At 50.3% G+C, this 19,659-nt stretch overlaps 1 long non-coding RNA gene across 1 annotated transcript in view; it reads right to left on the bottom strand.

Annotated features, from left to right (window-relative positions):
• LOC146783891 (uncharacterized) overlaps positions 1 to 19,659 on the bottom strand; it is a 35,675-nt gene that overhangs the window by 14,023 nt on the left and 1,993 nt on the right. The window lies entirely within an intron of this gene.

The following is a 19,659-nucleotide window of genomic DNA, read 5'->3' as shown; positions in this document are numbered from 1 at the left end:
CGGCAAACCTTACGGAGGTCTAACTGAGCAAACTCGGAGAAAAAGGACCATCGGGAAGGGGTGGAGAGGCAGGTGCGTAACCTGGCCCCTGGGGGCCCCGGCGTGCGGGCCCGGGTGCTGCCTTCCCCCATCTCGGTATCATTGGACCTCACAGAGGTCTGACTGAGCAAACTCAGAGAAAAAGGACCATCGGGAAGGGGCTGAGAGGCAGGTGCGTACCCGAGCCCCAGCGGGCGGGCCCGGGTGCTGCCTTCCCCCTTCTCAGCATCGCCGGACCTCACAGAGGTCTAACTGAGCAAACTCGGAGAAAAAGGACCATCGGGAAGGGGCTGAGAGGCAGGTGCATACCCAGGCCCCTGGGCCCCGGCGGGCGGGCCCGGGTGCTGCCTTCCCCGTCTCAACATCGCCGGACCTCACGGAGGTCTAACTGAGCAAACTCTGATAAAAAGGACCATCGGGAAGGGGCTGAGAGGCAGGTGCGTAGTACTCGGGCCCCTGGGGGCACCGGAGGGCAGGCCCGGGTGCTGCCTTCCCCCGTCTCAGCATTGCCATACTTCACGGAGGTCTGACTGAGCAAACTAGGAGAAAAAGGACCATCAGGAAGGGGCTGAGAGGCGGGTGCATAGTAACCGGGCCCCTGGGGGCACCGGCAGGCGGGCCCAGGTGCTGCCTTCCCCCGTCTCTATAAACCAAAACTGGGTTCTGACTCGAAAAAACTCAGCTGGACTGAGCCAAATTAACACAAGCAACAAAACATATTGTCCATGCTGAGAATCACTAAACACAAACCCTTTTATAACTCCTATCATGAGAGGTAAAATGTGAAAGGAGGGCTTTAAGAATTGCCTTTTACTCAGAAAAACATTCCCCCGTCTCAGCATCGCCATACCTCACGGAGGTCTGACTGAGCAAACTCGGAGAAAAAGGACCATCGGCAAGGGGCTGAGAGGCAGGTGCGTACCCGGGCCCCTGTGGGCCCCGGCGGGCGGGCCCAGGTTCTGCTTTACCCTGTTTCAGAATCGCTGGACCTCACGGAGGTCTGACTGACCCTCTCACTAGTAATCCGGAGGAAAATTACCCCCCTTTCTTGTAATCCGTGCACATGAGGTGACAGCGGGGACCCAAGGCGCGAAAGTACCCGACCTCCTGGAGCCCTCGCTGGGATCGGGGAGGCAGATGGACCCTCATCGGTACTTCAGGAGGAAGTTCGGCCATCTGGTCACCCTATAGGAAAGCATTGGGTGCGACCAGATGGCCGAGGGGATCGGTGCGACCAGATGGCTGAGGGGATCTGTGCGACCAGATGGCCGAGGGGATCTGTGCGACCAGATGGCCGAGGGGAAAGGTGCGACCAGATGGCCGGGCACGAAAGGGAAGCCATCTGGTCACTCTGTGCCCCAACTAAAGAGTGAGCGGGTGCCGGGGCATGGGGGACCGGAGGTCCAGGGCCCCAGCTGGGCCCCAGCCATGGAGGCTGCAAGGGGGACCCGACGTGCCCTCCGACCCGGGGCCCGCGGACACCTTGACAAGCAGGGGAGGCCTGCACGGGACCAACGGATGCCTGTCCTGGACCCTTGGTGGAGCAGCAGGCCAGGGTATGGGGCCCAGGGCTGGAGCACCCGACCCAGGGCCCGGCAAGGCCTTTGGACCCAGCCGGGGCTCCCAGGCCCGGAGCCGCAGGGGACACCTCCTTGGGCCCTCCGGACCCCGTCCCGGGCACCCTGCCACACGGCAGGACCGAGGACAGAGCCCGGGGTGGGGGCCGCCCACCCCGGGGCCCTCAGGGGCCCCGGCTGGAGCTCCTGAACCCAGCTAAGCAAGGGGAGGCTCCCCGGGTACAACGGAACCCCGTCCCGGGCCTTTGGCAGTGCGGCAGGCCGGGGGACAGGGCCCAGAGCACCCGACCCGGGGCCCAGTGGGGCCCCTGGACCCAGCCAGGGCTCCCAGGCCCGGAGGTGCAGGGGATGCCTCCCCAGGCCCGCCGGACGCCGTCCCGGGCACCCTGCCACGCGGCAGGACCGAGGACAGAGCCCGGGGTGAGGAGGCTGCCCTCCCCAGGGCCCCTGGACCCAGCCCGGCAGGGGGAGCCTCCCCGGTCCCGCCGTACCCCATCCAGGGCAGCCTGCCACGCGGCAGGCCCAGGCACGGACCCAGGGCTGGGGCAGCATCCTGGCCACTACACTGAGGACCGCTAGGCCGAGAGAGGTCCTAGAGTACCCTGTCCCTAGTAATCCGGAGGAAGGCTACCCCCCTTTCGGGTAACCTGTGCGCACCGCAAGACTAAGGGGACCCTAGACGCAGACGCGCCCGACCTCCTGGAGCCGTGGTTGGGATCGGGCAGGCAAATGAGCCATCATCGGGACTTCCAGATGGCCGGGACCGAAAGGACGCCCATCTGCCTGCCCCGAGCCTTCGCAAGAGGTCTCCTGCCTGCCCTTGCAGGGCTCGGGGGCTGCAGGGCTCGGGCTGCAGGGCTCCGGGGGCTGCAGGGCTCCGGGGGCTGCAAGGCTCGGGGGGCTTCAGGGCTCGGGGGCTGTAGGGCTCGGGGGGCTCGAAGACCCCACGCTGGGCCTCAGGCATGGGGAGGCCCGCAGGAACTCACGAGGACCCATGGAGCCCGTCCTGGGTACTTTACCTCGCCACAGGCTGGAGGAGGGAGCCCCGGATGCCGGGGAGGTGTTGCCCGGGCCCAGCCCATCTGGTCCCCGCCTGAGAACCGCCATCCCTGGGAGGGGCATCCCGGCATACCCTGCCCCTAGTAATCTGGAGGAAGGTTACCCCCTGTCTGGTAAACCGTGCACACAGAGTGACGGAGGGGACCCTAGGCACGGAGGCGCCCAACCTCCTGGAGCCCTGGCTGGGATCATGGAGGCGAATGAGCCCTCATCGGGACTTCCAGGCCGGCCCGGTCATCTGGTCATCCCATTGGAAAGCATTGCGTGCGACCAGATGGCCGAGGGGATTGGTGCGACCAGATGGCCGGGACCGAAATGACGCCAATCTGTCCGCCCGACCCTTCGCGGGAGGGCTCCCGCCTGCCCTTGCAGGGCACTGGGGGTTGCAGGACTCTGGGGGCTGCAGGGCTCTGGGGGCTGCAGGGCTCGGGAGCCGCAGGGCTTGGGAGCTGCAGGGCTCAGGGGCTGCAGGGCTCCGGAGCTACAGGCCTCTGGGGCTGCAGGGCTCGGGGGCTGCAGGGCTCTGGGGCTGAAGGGCTCGGGGCTGCAGGGCTCTGGGGCTGAAGGGCTCGGGGGCTGCAGGGCTCCGGGGGCTCAGAGACCCCATGCTGGGCCTCAGGCATGTGGAGGCCCACAGGAGCTCCCGGGGACCGGACGCCCGGGGACCCATGGAGCCCGTCCCAGGCACTTTGCCTCACCGCGAGCTGGAAGAGGGAGCCCTGAATGCCGGGGAGGTGTCGTCCGGGCTTAGCCCATCTGGTCGCCCCACCCGGGCATGGCTACCCCCCTTTCTGGTAAACAGTGCGCACCGAGTGACAGCGGGGATCCTAGGCGCGGAGGCGCCCAACCTCCTGGGGCCCTGCTGGGATCGGGGAGGCGAATGAGCCCTCATCAGAACTTCCAGGCCGGCCCAGCCATCTGGTCGCCTTATTGGAAAGCATTGCATGCGACCAGATGGCCTAGGGGATTGGTGCGACCAGATGGCCGAGACCAAAATGATTCCAATCTGCCCGCCCCGAGCCTTTGCGGGAGGGCTCCCGCCTGCCCTTACAGGACTAGGGGGCTGCAGGGCTCGGGGGCTGCAGGGCTCCGGGGCTGCAGGGCTTGGGAGCTGCAGGGCTCTGGGGCTGCAGGGCTCTGGGGCTGCAGGGCTCCAGGGCTGCAGGGCTCCTGGGCTGAAGGGCTCCGGGGCTGTAGGACTCGGGGGCTGCAGGGCTCGGGGGCTGCAGGGCTCTGGGGCTGCAGGGCTCAGGGGGCTCCGAGACCCCACGCTGGGCCTCAGGCATGGGGAGGCCCGCAAGAGCTCCCGGGGCCCGGACGCCCGGGTACACATGGAGCCCGTCCCGGGCAATTTGCCTCGCCGCGGGCTGGAGGAGGGAGCCCCGGACGCCGGGGAGGTGTTGCCCGGGCATAGCCCATCTTGTCCCCGCCTGAGAACCGCCATCCCCGGGAAGGGCATCCCGGCATACCCTGCCCCTAGCAATCCGGAGGAAGGCTACCTCCCTTTCTGGTAAACCGTGCGCACCGAGTGATGGAGGGGACCATAGGCACGGAAGCACCCGACCTCCTGGAGTCCTGACTGGGATCAAGGAGGCGAATGAGCCCTCCTCGGGACTTCCAGGCTGGCCCGGCCATCTGGTCGCCCCATTGGAAAGCATTGCGTGCAACCAGATGGCCGAGGGGAGTGGTGCGACCAGATGGCCGGGACCGAAATGACGCCAATCTCCCGCCCCAAGCCTTCGCAGGAGGTCTCCCACCTGCCCTTGCAGGGCTCGGGGGGCTGCAGGGCACGGGGACTGCAGGGCTCGGGAGATGCAGGGCTCAGGGGCTGCAGGCCTCTGGGGCTGCAGGGCTCCAGAGCTGCAGGGCTTCAGGGCTGCAGGGCTGGGGCTGCAGGGCTCGGGGGCTCGGAGACCCTACGCTGGGCCTCAGTCATGGGGAGGCCCGCAGGAGCTCCCGGGGCCCGGACGCCCCAGGACCAATGGAGCCTGTCCCGGGCACTTTGCCACGCTGCAGGCCGGAGGAGGGAGCCCCGGATGCCTGGGAGGTGTTGCCCGGGCATAGCCCATCTGGTCCCCGGCAGAGAACCGCCTGCCTGGGAGGGGTGTCCCGGCATACCCTGGCCTTAGTAATCCGGAGGAAGGATACCCCTGCTTCTGGGAACCCGTGCGCACCGAGTGATGGAGGGGACCCAGGGCGCGGAGCAGCCCGGCCTCCTGGAGCCCTGACTAGGATCGGGGAGGCGAATGAGCCCCCATCGGGACTTCCAGGGAACCCGGCCATCTGGTCGCCCCCTTGGAAAGTATTGCGTGCGACCAGATGGCCGAGGGGAAAGGTGCGACCAGAGGGCCGGGACCGAAAGGACTCCCACCTGCCCACACCAAGCCTTCGTGGTAGGGCTCCCGCCTGCACACGCAAGGCTCGGGGGCTCCGCTTCCCGGGGGCTCGGGGACCCCGGCTGGGGCTCAGGCACGGGGAGGACCACCGGAGCTCTCGGACCCTTACGCCCGGGGGAGGACTGCCCGGGACCCATGGAGCCCGTCCCGGGCACTTTGCCACGCCGTGGGCCAGAGGAGGGAGCCCCCGGAGGTGTTGTCCGGACACAGACCATCTGGTCCCCGGCAAAGAACCACCAGCCTGGGGGTTGGTGTTCCGGCATACCCTGCCCCTGTGAGAAAGTGCCATCTTTCTGGCATGGTATGCCCCCACTTTTTGCTGAATTGCTGAATGTACTTTGACTGAGTGTGCCCTGGACTCCTGCCAATCAGGTGCCCAGGGCCTATGATCCTTCCCTAAAACACACAAAACCCAAATTGGCAAACCCTGGCCACATGTCAGCCCCTGGTAAATGGTACCCTGGGTACCCAGGGCCTTGTGACCAGGGAAGGCCTCTAAGGGCTGCAGCACTCATTGTGCCACCCTTAGAGGCCCTGTACCCTTACACACACACACTGCCTTTGCAGGCTGGGTGTCTGGGTGCAAGACAAAACAAAGTCGACATGGCACACATCCCTGTGTGCCATGCCCCTCACCTACACTGCCATGGCATACATCAGCCACCCCTCTAGCTGGGTGCCTTATGCCAATGGTTTGGGCACAGGAGCAGCAGCCCTGTGCCCCTACAGTACCCAGGTCCATTCCTGAGCACTGTTAGTGCAGTGCTGCCATTTAAGAGTACATGGTGCTGAGAGCTCGTCAAACACGAACTCCACAGCACCATAATGACAACACTGAAGACTGAGAAGTTTGGTATCAAACTTCTCAGCACATTAAACCCAAACTGATGCCAGTGTGGGATTTAATGTACCAAGCACACCAGAGGGCATCTTAGAGATGCTCCCTTAAACCTAACCTACCATCCACGTCTGCTCTGAGGCTGCCTAGGCTGCCACACAGCAGACATGTTGCTGGACCCCTGGATGGGAGAGCCCCTGTTCTCCTGGGCCTGCAACAATGCACATCCTGGGCGAGGTGCTAAATCTCCTCCCCCAGGAAGGGCAGGGGGAAGCTTCAAAGGCATGCCGCCTCTGTGAGCTTCCCCAGGCCACTGCAATCCCCCACTCTGGCGGGAAGCTTGGCCGAAAACCCCAAATAAGGACAGGGGATGTGCCAGCCTGCCTACCCCACCCCTCAGGTGGGGGAGGCGAGGTAAAGCACATCTCCGGGCTCTCGCCATCTTGAAGATGGGAAGCCCTACCCTATCAGGACTAGGCTACTGCCCCCCTCCCACAGGAGAGAGGCAGGATAGGGGGTGTACCCACCCCAGGACAGGGACCCATTGGTCCCTGCCCTTCACCTACCTGTAACGCCCCTAAATCTAGTATTTAGGGGCACCCTGAACCTTCCTTCCCCAGATTCCAGATTCCAAAATACAAAGAAGAGCAAGAAGAAAGAAGACCTGCCCTGCAGCTGCTAAGAAGAGGAAGACACCAACTGCTTTTGCCCCAGCCCTACCGGCCTGTCGACCCTCGAACCTGCTCCTGCTCCAACCCGGCATCTCTTGTGGCCAGCAACCTCACAAACCCCGGAGGACCTGGCTACCTTTTGGCTCTAAGCCCTTGGAACTCCCATGAGTAGAGGCTCTACTCAAAACCTACCTCTAATCCCTGGCAGCAGCCCAGAACCGCGAACCCAGCACACTCTGCACAAGCCAAGCCTGGCCAGTGCCGGAGTGAACAAAGACCACGAGGACGACCCCACGGCGACTGTGACCCCGAGTCCGGCACCCAAGGACCTCCCTCGACACGCCTGAAGAAGCCTGCAGCCTCAGAACAAGGTGCTCCCCCTACTGCGATCAACTGAGGGTAAGATTTCCCGACACCAAAAGGCACCCCTGCACGCGGCGCCCCGCGGCCCCCTGTGCCCAATCCCGGGGTACCTACCAATCCTCCAACTACCCAACTTACCTCTCGAAGTGGTGGTGGCACCTGAAGAATCCTCGTCCCCAAGCTTGCAGTCTTTTTCTAAACCGGAGATTTCCCATTGAAATCAATTGAGCGCCCGAAGGCTCAAAAGCACCCTGCACCCAGCCGCCCGAGTGGCCCTGGCAGTGCAACCTCTACACCTACCTACTTCCCCATTGCCCTGAGTAAGTGACCAGGAGCCCAGCTCCCACAGCCGCGTGGCTTGCTAGTCAGCAGCCACCAACCAAGGCCCCCCTATCCCTCATAGGATAACATTGGGCCTAACTCTCTCTGCACCCGGCCGCCCTAGAGTAGCTGAGGGTGAACCAACTGTACCTACCTGAACCTGGGGGACTCCTGAATCTATGCCCAGAACCTCAACTCTACCAGTCGAGTACTTACCTTTAAACCGATAACTCTATTTTCTTCATAGGGTAACATTGACTGGCTTTTTCCTGAAATTTCTTCAAAGTGTGTACTTTTCAAATCTTAAAATATTCACCAAAAATCAGCCGAGTAACGAAAACAAAAATACTCACCTGCTCTTAGGTGAGCTCCCAGTGCTGGATCTTGGTGCCCAGCATTGAAAAATACCTACAACTGTACTTACCAGTAACCCAATTTTCTCCCATAGGAAATCATTGACTGTTTTTCTGTGAAATTTCTTCTAAGTGTCAATTTCTGCAATCTTTAAATATTCTTTAAAAATCGTATAATATCTAACGTAATTACTTACCTGTTTTGGATAAAGGTCCCAGTACTGAGTCTAGGTACCCAGTACTGGATTACAAAAGTAACGAGAACATACTGTACCTGCAACTTGAATTTTCTTCCATAGGGAATCATTGACTATTTTCATTGAAATATTTTGTGTCAACTTTTGAAATAGCTAAATATTGTTTAAAAATCATCACAGTAATTAAGTCGACTTGCATCACTTGATTCTAAGTACTGACCCAGGACTGAATCTAGGATCCAGTCCTGGAATTCCAAACGTAATCCTAAAAGTAATCTGTTGCAAATAACTTGAAATTTCCATTGAGCTCAATGCATTGTTGTGTTTAAAATAGAGTTGCCTACTGCAACCACTTGTAACAGTTTACAAAAGTCAATTGCATATTGCAAAAGTATTTATATAAAGCATCTCATTCTGAGAAACTATATTTTAAACCCAATTGTTGGTTCTAAAATAAAACAAGCATATATTTTCTATATATAAACCATTGGCCTAGAGTTCAGTTATTGAGTGTGTGAGACCATTTGCTGACGGAGTGTGTACAACAAATGCTTTACACTGTCCTCTGATACTGCCTTACTGCTCGACCAAGCTACCACTTTGGAGAGTAAGGTTATCTCTAACTTTAGCCTCTGTCAACCCTGGGGAACTGTGGATTCTGTACACCCTTTACCTATTAAGGAACAGTATATACAGAGCCACTTTCTCACAGCCCCTACTAATCCGGAGGAAAGCCACCCCTCTTTCTGGGAACCCGTGCGCACCGAGACACTCAGGGGGCCCTAGGCCCGGACTCCGGGGCTCAGCACCAGGGACCCTTGTCCTGGGCAGATGGACACTTGGAAGGCCACAGGACGTGGGCTCCCAGGTCCTGACCGAAACTCAGGAGGCCCGGAGCCGGCCCCTGCTTCTCAACCCAGCCAGGCCGGAGAGATCGGGGAGCCTGCCCAAGCACGAGGGACCCCTGTGCCGGGCACATGGTCCCTCAGGTTGTGCGCTCGTTTTCCACAATTTTTTTCAAAATTCTCCGTAGTTGCGCTACTCAAAGTCCACCCAGCCCTACTCAGGATGTGCGCTTGTTTTCCACAATTTTTTTCAAAATTCTGCACCCTAATATTTTGTAACAGAATAAATACCAAAAACACTATAAATAAAATATCTTCGAATTTTATTACGTCTTCTTTGCTTTGAGAGGAGGAACTAATCATTTGTCACTGTTTTCTAACATATTTCTTCTTTTGATGAAAAGATAAGGACTTGAAAATGTACTATAATGCTGCTTATTCAGCAAGGTTATGCATGAAAGACATCAAAATCCCTTTATTTTATGTGATAAATACATTTAAGTGAAGCAGACCCAGGACAATGCAATAGAGCTCAGTATAAACAAGAAAACAAGCATTGGCAAAGTTGTGCTGTTGCTACCACGCATCAATCTATTTATTACCTTTGTTTGGTTTTGCTAATTTGTATTTTATTTGTTCCTGCTAATGTTCGCCCTACATGCACTCACGTACAGCGTGGCACGTTGTAACGGATTTTCCTAGAATATTTTCAAAATTCATTTTCTCTGGGGTACAGAGACGGTGATTAGGGTGGGGGTCAGGTGCAAATAGTGGAGATGTTCCCATAGGGAACTATTTAAAACTCCATATAACCTCTGAAAAAGTGCCATGGGTTGAAGGGCAGGCCACCCTGCCTACAACTACTAAAAAACTAGTAACAGTCAATGACTGAATGGGACTGTCCAAAAGCTCACTCTATCTTCTGCATATATGTTGTTATGTATTGGTACCTTGAGTTCTCCTAAAAAATAGCTGCAGTTGTCTGTTGACGCGACCTAAAAATGGCACATGCAATAATTCCCAGTTGTTTCTCTAAACTATATCGTGTTGGGCAGAACATTTTTAGAATTTCTTTTCAAATATTTGATTTTGTAGCACGCCCTCCTAATGCACAGATTTTTTATAAATCCGCCTTATCAAGCTTGCCTGTACTTTATTTGATCTGACAATGTAATTTTCCTTGTGTTTTACAGCCCACAGCAGAGCTTAGCGGTCTAGCCACCTTTTGCTTCTAATTACATCTTTTGTGCCTTTTTCAGCATCCCAGAAGTTATAGCATACGATCTTGGCATTCTCTCTGGCTGCTTTCTTCTCTCTACATCAGTTTTCATTAGTTTCTAAGATGTAGTTAAATTATAGATGCGCTTTACACCCAAAAGACGCATGTTCTAGGTTTTTTAGTTGCGTTTATTCCAAGAAATACTGCATGCAACCTATTTTACTTTTTGTTTTTGTTGGCTGTGCATAGAATTTTAAATGCTTAGTCTACACACACACAAATATGCAATGTGTAAACTCCACAATTTTCTAAAAAACCATCCTACATATAATGATGCCTTCCTTGTTGTGTAGTTGTTGTTTGTATTTAACCTCCAACATTTGGCAGAAAAACATAATATGAGAATTCCAGAATCAACCAACTCATTAAACAACTTCAGGGTGTGTTAGTAAGTAAAAGAACATGAAAAATGGCATTCTAATATTTAGAGAAAGAAAACAATAATGACTATGGTTATCCAGAACACCAAGGCAGTGCAATCAACACAGCAAGTCATGTTAAGGATGAGACTTTGGCCCTCATTTGTTCAGATGCGGTATTTCCGCCTCATTAATTTAGCACATACTGGGGGATTGGTAATTTTGGGATGTGAAATTACCCCTACCTTACAACTTTTTCACTGTGTAATGGGGTAGCACCCCAATTTATGCAGGCAGAATATTTACTGGTGAGACCTAGATAGAACAATACTGGATGGAGGATGACAGCATTACTTGTAATGCTGATTTGGTTGGAACCTTGCGTTTTTCCCCAAATCGGTACTAAAAGAAAACTCATAATTAGAAAAGTAGGCAGCATAGAAAGGCCACTTATGAATGAAAGAGACACACATGAAATCACTGCAAGGGATACATCAAAACAGGCTCCGCCCTTCCACAAAGGATGGCGCATGGGCCATAGGCTACCATCATGCCTACCTTCACTCTTCATGTGGAAAAAGCAATCCCAGAACGACCATGGAATTTTAATGATGCACACATAAGAGAACATTGACTCCAAATGATCTTTGGGGATGTCTGATTGACCCACAAGTGCAGTCTGGCCATATTCTCATGACATATTGAGACAGCTGGCCGCTAGCAAGATTTGTCGCATTTACCAGTAGTCATACTCGCTTATATATCAGTTACAGAGTAGCAGTGTCTGAAATCAGAGGCAGGGGGCTGTAACTTTTTTTTTTTATTCTTCCTTGTGAAGTTGTTGCCCGCTTCCTACCCGCTACATCACCAAGTCGTGTGTGCCCAGGGACAAGGCAAATTCTACAAAGGGGTGAGCGAAGCAACACAGTACCTGTGCTTCTGAGCTCACAGCCATCAAGACCGCTGTGTACCTGGGCATAAACAAACTGTAGCAGCTGGAAAAAGAAGGTGCCCAGCCTGGACAGTTGGTGCAGTGCTTTGCACCCTGCCAATTTTGGAGCACACTGAAATTCAGGCTGGACTCACTTGGATGGATCTTTAGTTCCACCTGAGGCTGACCCGGCAATCAATACGCTATATAACGTAAAGCACATTAGGCATCACAAAGATGAGGGAGAGTATTAGATTTGCAAACTGTGAAGGTGTATTAAAAAGTTAGCAAAGTTACTAGTTCAAAGCATCAAATTAAATACATTTTAGTAGCCAGTATAAGAATGTATTAATCAATGTATATATTCAAAGCAATTCAAAATCATAAATGCAAATATAAACTGTTATAAAGTTGTCTTAAGTAACAAAAAGTAGACTCGATATCCCATAAAGGGGAACCTTACACTACAAAGCTAGGAGAAACCAGAGGAATTGAGAAGTCAGGAGGAAGGTGTCAGCATGGAAAAGCTCTAAAAAGCAGTAAGGCAGTAAGTGTGAATCAAGTAAAGCTTCTTCTAGCAGGTGGGAAGGCATCTCTGAACTAAGTCTACACTGCCTTAGTTTAAATCAATGTTTTTCTACATTTTACTACACCTACACACAGTTACCATGGAACCAATCTATCAGGTTAAATCACATCTTGATAAACACATTGATTAGTTTCACAGGCTTAATCACAATGAAATCTCTCTTAGGGCCTGATTACGAGGCTGGCGGGCCATGGTGGCCTGGCGGTCCTGCCACAGCCACACCGGCGGTTTCACAGTTGAAGTGTGCCACTCAACGTCCATATCTAGTTGGTCCCTGTAGGAGGGATGGATGGATATATGGCTTCGGAGGTTGATTTCAATAACAAAAACAGAATCAAGAATCAAAATCCTTTATTCAATCTTACATAGAGATCATAAAAGTGCAAAGTACAAACAACCCAGCAAAATTCATAGTAAAAATATTAAAAGTCAACACAGATATAGATAAAAACAAAACGTTATTCAAAGAGACAGCTGTATCGTAAGGCAAAGAGGTAATCTCGGACTAGCGCCGCCATCAATATACTTCCCTGAGAGTTCGGCTCAAGGCATAACAAAGTGCAAAATACAATTCATCACAAATGGACTGAACATAGGATACCGAACATTACCTAGACTGGGACATAGTAAGCCAAGTTAATCCGACCCTCACAAATAGCAAGGACCACTTACCACTACGTGTCCCACTAATGGTAATGTAGTGGGGGCCTATCACATGGACTCATCATCTGGAATAAACAGGGAGGCCTGCAACTTCTCCTACTCACCAAATATTTCTCCCCCATACTACCTCTCTCTTTTTTTTTTCTTTTTTTTTTTTACCTTATCATGGAGCCTATGGGCCCACACACCTACTCCATCAAATACCCCCCTAACCTCTCAAAAAATGCGGCCAAAAGCTTCAAACATCGTCTACTAAAATCACATCCAGAAACCCCAATCTCTGACCCCTATTTTTCAAATAACACCGGACACATTACAAACGACATTATCTTCTACACCAAAAGGAGAGCACAATGGCGGAAAGCCTTTCTCGCCCTATTCTCAATTACATCGACCAAAAAAATCGCACACTGGCTCACATTAACTATCATTCCCTCCCCGTTCTACAAAGCAACTGCTACGTTTACCATTTATCATAATGGGATTATCCTCATGCAGGCAGCAGACCATAACCTGAACTTACTGGACAACATCTTCCCGAGCATCAAAGCGAAGGTTGCAAGATCCTATTCCACCTCCCTCGCAAACCATTCTCCTAACCCTCTATCAGATTCCTTAGCTGACGCAGCATCCAGACACTCCCCCTTGGTAGCCCACTGTTCATATACATCCACACCAGACCTAACAGACACCCCATCTAATGACATACACCCACATAATCTCCACTCCTTCCCCAGCACCACCACAATCTCTACCATACCCCCCTCGCCTTTCACTTGCGTCACCTCGTCCCCAGAATTCCTTCACGCCCCGCGTCCTCCACTACCACTCCCTTTCCCCACAACCGCACCTTCACCCACCCTTTAGTTAGTACTCCCCTCCCCACCTCTATCATCCCCAGTAACTCCATTGCGGGTTCTGCTCCAATCTCCTCTTCTTACATACTTACTCCAGATCAACCCACGGTTCCATCTTCATCCTCTACCTGCACTACCAATCTCACCGTTCCTCCTCCCATAGCTCATTCCAACAACCCCTCACTTACCCTCTTCACTTCCCCCCTTTACCACCACTCAACAAGAATTTCACACAACGAATCAGATCCTCCTGAAATACACATCAATACCCCTTCACATCCCCTTTCCACCTATCCCTTCCCTATGGACTCCCACACTGAAAAACCACCATACGTCAAACCAGTTCATGTCTTGCCCCGGGATACCACACTAGCAATAACCCCTCCTCAACTTGCTACAGTTCAGGCCACCAATACGATAACTCCTACACCTGACCCCAGACTCAATGAAATACTACTATCCCTTCAACAAATAAAAGAGGACATCCAAACTCTTCACGACCTGATCCGGCCTCAACCCAACCCACAAGTGAATCCTATGCATCGGCAATGCACTAGCCCCCCGCCTCAACTCCCCAAATGGAATACAGTACCCTATCCTAATGCCCCATCCCACCCGGCCAGGGAAAAGAGAACCCTTTCTCCAAGTGAGCTCACCTCCCTGCTTCATTCCTACAAACTTCCTTCCCTACCCTCTAAACCAGCGCACAATGACGATACACAGAAACTGTCCTTAATCCAACCCATCCATCCCAATGCATCTAGAAGTACAAGACACACCCCCAGAGACATTGATGCAAATAACCTGACGAGAGTACCCATCTCCCATGACCAGAAAACCTCTTTGACCAAGGCCCAGCTAAAATGTATCCTACTAAACTGCATATCAGCATCACGTCATGCCGACGATATAGCTGACCTCATTATAACCAAAAAACCTGACCTTATCATCCTGACGGAAACCTGGCTAAACGAATCATCCACACCCATCTTAGACATTTTAGTTCCCCCAAATTATTTCATCACAAGACTTGACAGATCTGATAAGCTAGGAGGTGGTGTTGTCTGCATTCATAGGAACAACCTCTCAGTGAACCGCTACAACTCTCCGGTATTCTCTTCCTGTGAATACCTCTGCCTAGACATCTCGAGCAATAACAAACCAATATGTTCACTCCACTCTTTCTACCATCCTCCTGGTAACAACCTCACCTTCATCGAACACATTATGGATATTCTAGCCACAAATGTCGGTCAACAGATTAGACAGATCTTCCTGGGGGACTTCAACCTCCACTGGAACGATCTAAATGACCCAGAGGTCAACAGCCTCAAAGCTTTCCTGTCCGACCTCAACCTGTCCCAAATCTGTGACAGTCCCACCCAGGATAAGGGCTCAATCCTTGATCTAGTGATCTCCAAGGTAGACTCTATTCAGCTAGAATCTATTCTTCCTTGCGACTGGTCCGACCATCACATAATCACTTTCCATATCAAGGAAGCAGTTAAATTACTCTCTATCCAACATAAGAGAACGAAAATCTGGAGAAGGAATCTAGATAACCTCAACCCCACCGCACTCGCAACCGCTAGCCACATCCTCACACCCCCACTGGATGGACTTGATGATGTACAGGACTTGACCAACTACTACTTCAAATCTATGAACAGGGTACTCGACAACCTAGCACCCCTACAATTGAAAAGAGTCACCACAAAGGCTTCAAACCCCTGGTACGATGGTAGGCTAAATGAAGACAGAAGATCACTGAGAGCCATTGAAAGACAATGGAGATCCGCTCCATCCGCTGCCCACCTCAAACTACTAAGAAGCACCAGAAACTCCTATTACAGAAAGATCAGACGTTCAAAAGCTGACTTCATTTATAAACAATTAGACCAAGCTGAGAATCGCGACAAAAAACTATTCGAAATAATCAAAGCTCAATCTAAGGATATCTCCCACTCCCCCCCCCGAAGTCAACCCAGAAATACTCCCCAATTGTGAAGAGCTTGACGCCTTTTTCACAACAAAGACTGAAAATTTAAAGACAGACCTACTTAAGGACCTATTATCCCACACCCACCCACACACTATCACCACGATGACCACACCAGTGATCCCGCTTTACTATCCTACAAAGCTCGACCTCAAGAACAACGCCTCCTGGACCACCTTCAACTTCTACAGCGAAGAAACTATCTTCAACACGCTCATGGCTTTGAATCCCTCCAATCATTTTACAGATTCTCTCCCAGCAACCCACTTAAAGACCTTCATGCCACAGCTAATGCCCCTAGGGACCAGGATTATAAACACCTCTCTTTTGCAAGGAACCATCCCGGACATCCTCAAAACAGGTCAGGTATCCCCTATCCTAAAGGAAGTATCAGCTGACCCGTCAGACCTGAATAACTATCGCCCAATACCCAACATTTCGACCCTGGCCAAATTACTCGAAAAATGTGTCCACATGCAGCTTAGTAACCACATTGACTATTTCAACTTGCTAGATCAATTCCAATCTGGCTTTCGATCTGGGCATAGTACCGAATCAGCCATGACCCACATTATAGATGACGCTCTACAAATACTGGACCAAAATAAAGCCTGTTTGTTAATCCTACTGGACTTATCCTCAGCCTTCGACACAGTCAAACACAGCAACCTACTAGACCCCCTGAAACACAGAATGGGTTTATCTGGAACAGTGTTAAACTGGTTCACTTCCTTCCTCCAAGACAGAACGCAGAGATTCAAGATCAACCAATCTTTATCTAACCCCACCCCAGTCACCTTGGGAGTACCTCAGGGATCTTCCCTCTCCCCAACACTCTTCAATCTAATTATGGAACCACTCACTGAGCTTCTCAATTCCTCAAACATCCAATATCACATGTACGCCGACGACACACAACTCTACATGAAGGTCAACTCTCTTGAAGACATCAAGTCCCTTAACTATACACTCCAAAAACCACAGTGCTGGTTGGCAAGCAACCATCTAAAACTTAACACACTAAAAACAGAATTCCTCCTTATCGCTCCCCCCAATCAAACAGTCATGATCCGTGAGTGGATGCAGCACCTAACCGCACTCGATGGTCAACCTCTCATCATTGATTCTGCGAAATCCCTTGGAATAACTCTGGATAATAAACTAAACATGCAGAAACACATCAGCGCTGCAACTAAAGGAGCCAATTTTCAGATAAACACCCTGAGAAAACTGAAGCCATTCGTTCCCACGAATGACTTTAAACAGGCAGTTCAAACCCTAGTAATTCCCAGAGTGGACTATGGGAGTATCGCTCTCTTCGCCCTTCCCAGATCCACAACCGCTCCGCTAAGAGCCTCAATCACCACAGCCGCTAGACTCATCACAGGCTCCAGAAGAAACTGACACATCTCCCCTGACCTTCGTGCCCTCAACTGGTTACCTTTTGAAGCCAGAATCCATTTAAAAATCCCCTGTATGACACATAAGGCATTGCACCAGAAAACCCCAAGATACCTTGCGGAGAAACTAGTACTATCGGGTGGTAGCAGAACCACTAGGAGTTCTGATAATCTTCTACTTAAACCACAACGTTTCTTCAAGAAAAAAACTTACAATCGTACCTTCTCAGTAATGGCCCCTAGGATTTGGAACGCCTTGCCACCAGAAACAAGACTGAATCCATCCGCTGCCTTCTTCAAAAAAGAAGTGAAAGCGATTTTCTTGTCCAGATTCACCTGAACTTTCTTATATACTCTTGTTGATATATGGTAGTAGCTAAAGGTTACCAGGAATGTATTCGCATAATTTATCGTATTTATATGTTTCTGACAATCTCATGCATATGCCCTGTAAAGCGCTCTGATACCCGCAAGGGTCTTGTTCGCGCTATACACAACTGTTAAAATAAATAAATAAAAAATATAGTTTAAAAAAATCAACAAAACAGTGTAAAATCAATAATAAAACGTAAATCAGTGCAAAATATATTACTGATAAGGTGTGTTAGCAAAATACTAGTCTGCCTTCATGCACAGCATTCCTCCGTGGTTTTCCTGCTGCGTATAGCCATTTTAAGAAAGCAGCAGACACTGAAACAGATGTGTTGGTTACCTAACAACTGGAGATACATAAGAGCCCCTCTGCACTTCTTAAAAGCCAAAGATTTAACTGTGTGCTTGAGACAAAGTTGAAAGAATTTATCATAATATTTGCAAAACAAAATATAAAATGCAACAAGGATTGTGCTTGAGACAAAGTTGAAAGAATTTATCATAATATTTGCAAAACAAAATATAAAATGCAACAAGGATTGTTCTGCAATCCCATTACAGGGACAAGGAGACAAATTACTATCTCATTCTTTCCCCCTTCAGAGAAGCACATTAACCGCCACAGAGTACCTGACCTGAATGTAAAAAGGAGGGACCTCTCCCAAGGTGTAAGCTCCAGGGTAAATAAAAGGCAAAATCTCCTGTTGATAATGTGATAACATATGTAGTATCTTCTAAAGGCTTCCTCTGTTCTTTGGAAAAAGGTAAACTTAATATTGGTATTTTATTGGGATCACACAACAAAATATTATATATCAGAATGGGTGTTGTTCCTTAAAGCTCATAGCAGGTGGAAACGCAGTGGATTTTGTTTTCTCTCCTTCTCCATAGGTCTTCTGAGGAGGTGGTCACCACCAGTACCCTCAGGGAAACAGGAAAAAGTGGCGGTAAATATTTTGTCCCCAATTCTCAGCTGTTTTTCCTTCACCAGTACTTCTGTGACACCAGTATCAGGCCCATGCTTTTAAACACCTTCACCTGGGATTAGGTTTTGTCTAATCACCCACTTCCAGGGGTCTTGGATCATTTTGTGACCAGGAACAATAGAAGTGCCCACTTTCCTTATGTAGTGAAATGCCCAGTGTTACCTCATGGTAGTTTCTTTAGTGTATAAACCCCCCATCACCAGTTGTGGGTCAAAACACTCACTCTGTGAGGTAGCTCAGGTACAAAATAAGATAGGCACATTGGTAAAAATGCAAACAGAAAAATAAAACCGGTCCCTGAGCTGTATATCAAGAACCCACATTCAGTAGCACATAAAAACATTAATACTCAATAAAGCAACATATAAGGTGACACCAGTGCTCCCCTCCACCCATTCAAACAACCCGGTGAACACACTCCCCACCGGTGGTTACAGGCTCCCCTTAATAGGCTACTCACCACGCTACCAAGTCAAGTCAAGTTTATTTTGATACGGAATGCTGCCGGAGGGCCACATACTTATACATTACAGGTGAGGCAAAAATGCAATTCCTTCAATAAATAGTTTTCCTTAGTACAAAGCTGCCTCCTTAAAATAAATTAGCATGCATACTATACAAAATGCGGAGGAGAATAGAAGAGGCATGTAAGACAGCAAAGTACAATATACAAAGAACAGGGAGGAACATTCCTAAAAAGCAAAAGTAAATATATTATAACACATATATACCAGGATGAGAAAAAATACAAATATTACAACCTGAGACATAACATTAACATTTCCTTATAGATAGCCCAAACAGTTTTAAAAGATCGATAAATCCTATTATAAACCATTTCATTGGGTGGGGACAAAATAAATGAGCGGGCCTCATGAGAGGAATGAATGTTAAATTTGAGGTCGTAGGAAGATGCGCCTAGCTTTTTGCAACTCCGGGCACACAAATAGCACGTGATTAGGATCTTGAACTTGTAAACAACACATTTTGCAGATTCTCTCTTTTTTCTGTATTTTCTCCCAAATACAAGTAATTTCTTTTAAGAGCAACAAATAAAGTCTAAGCAAGAGCATCAACCTTCTGATCCCGTGAGGTAGGTTCTAAGTTAGATAGGGCAGTGTTTTTTTCCCCAGAGCACTCCCACAAACCATAACAAGTATTTAATGGATCTCAGCTTGGTCAATGCATGGAAAATAAAAAATACAGATTAAAAAACAATTACATGTACTTCATCAGGGCATAACTCAACTGCCTTTCTAGATTTGTTCCTGACCTCAACTTCTTTAAAATGCAAGGATCAGAAATTCTACCCAAATGGCTCCTCAAAGCATTCAGCCATAAACTTTATAATTACCAACCATTGCAACTCACTCAGATGAAAAGATGGATTTTTTGTTATAAATTGGTGTTGGAAGATGAGAAATGGCTTGATGACAGAATTAGGATAATCAAAGTTTATTTTGATTTGAGTGAGGCATCAGCAGATATTTTAGTCATCTTGGATGCTTTTAATGCTACTCTTAGTGGCCATATTATTGCTTATGACAAGATAAATAGAAAAAAGT

The sequence above is a fragment of the Triturus cristatus genome, chromosome 11 (assembly GCF_964204655.1).
Source record: "Triturus cristatus chromosome 11, aTriCri1.1, whole genome shotgun sequence".
Taxonomy (NCBI): Eukaryota; Metazoa; Chordata; class Amphibia; order Caudata; family Salamandridae; genus Triturus; species Triturus cristatus.
Note: the sequence above shows the minus strand (reverse complement) of the source record. Positions and strands in the feature narration are given on the sequence as shown.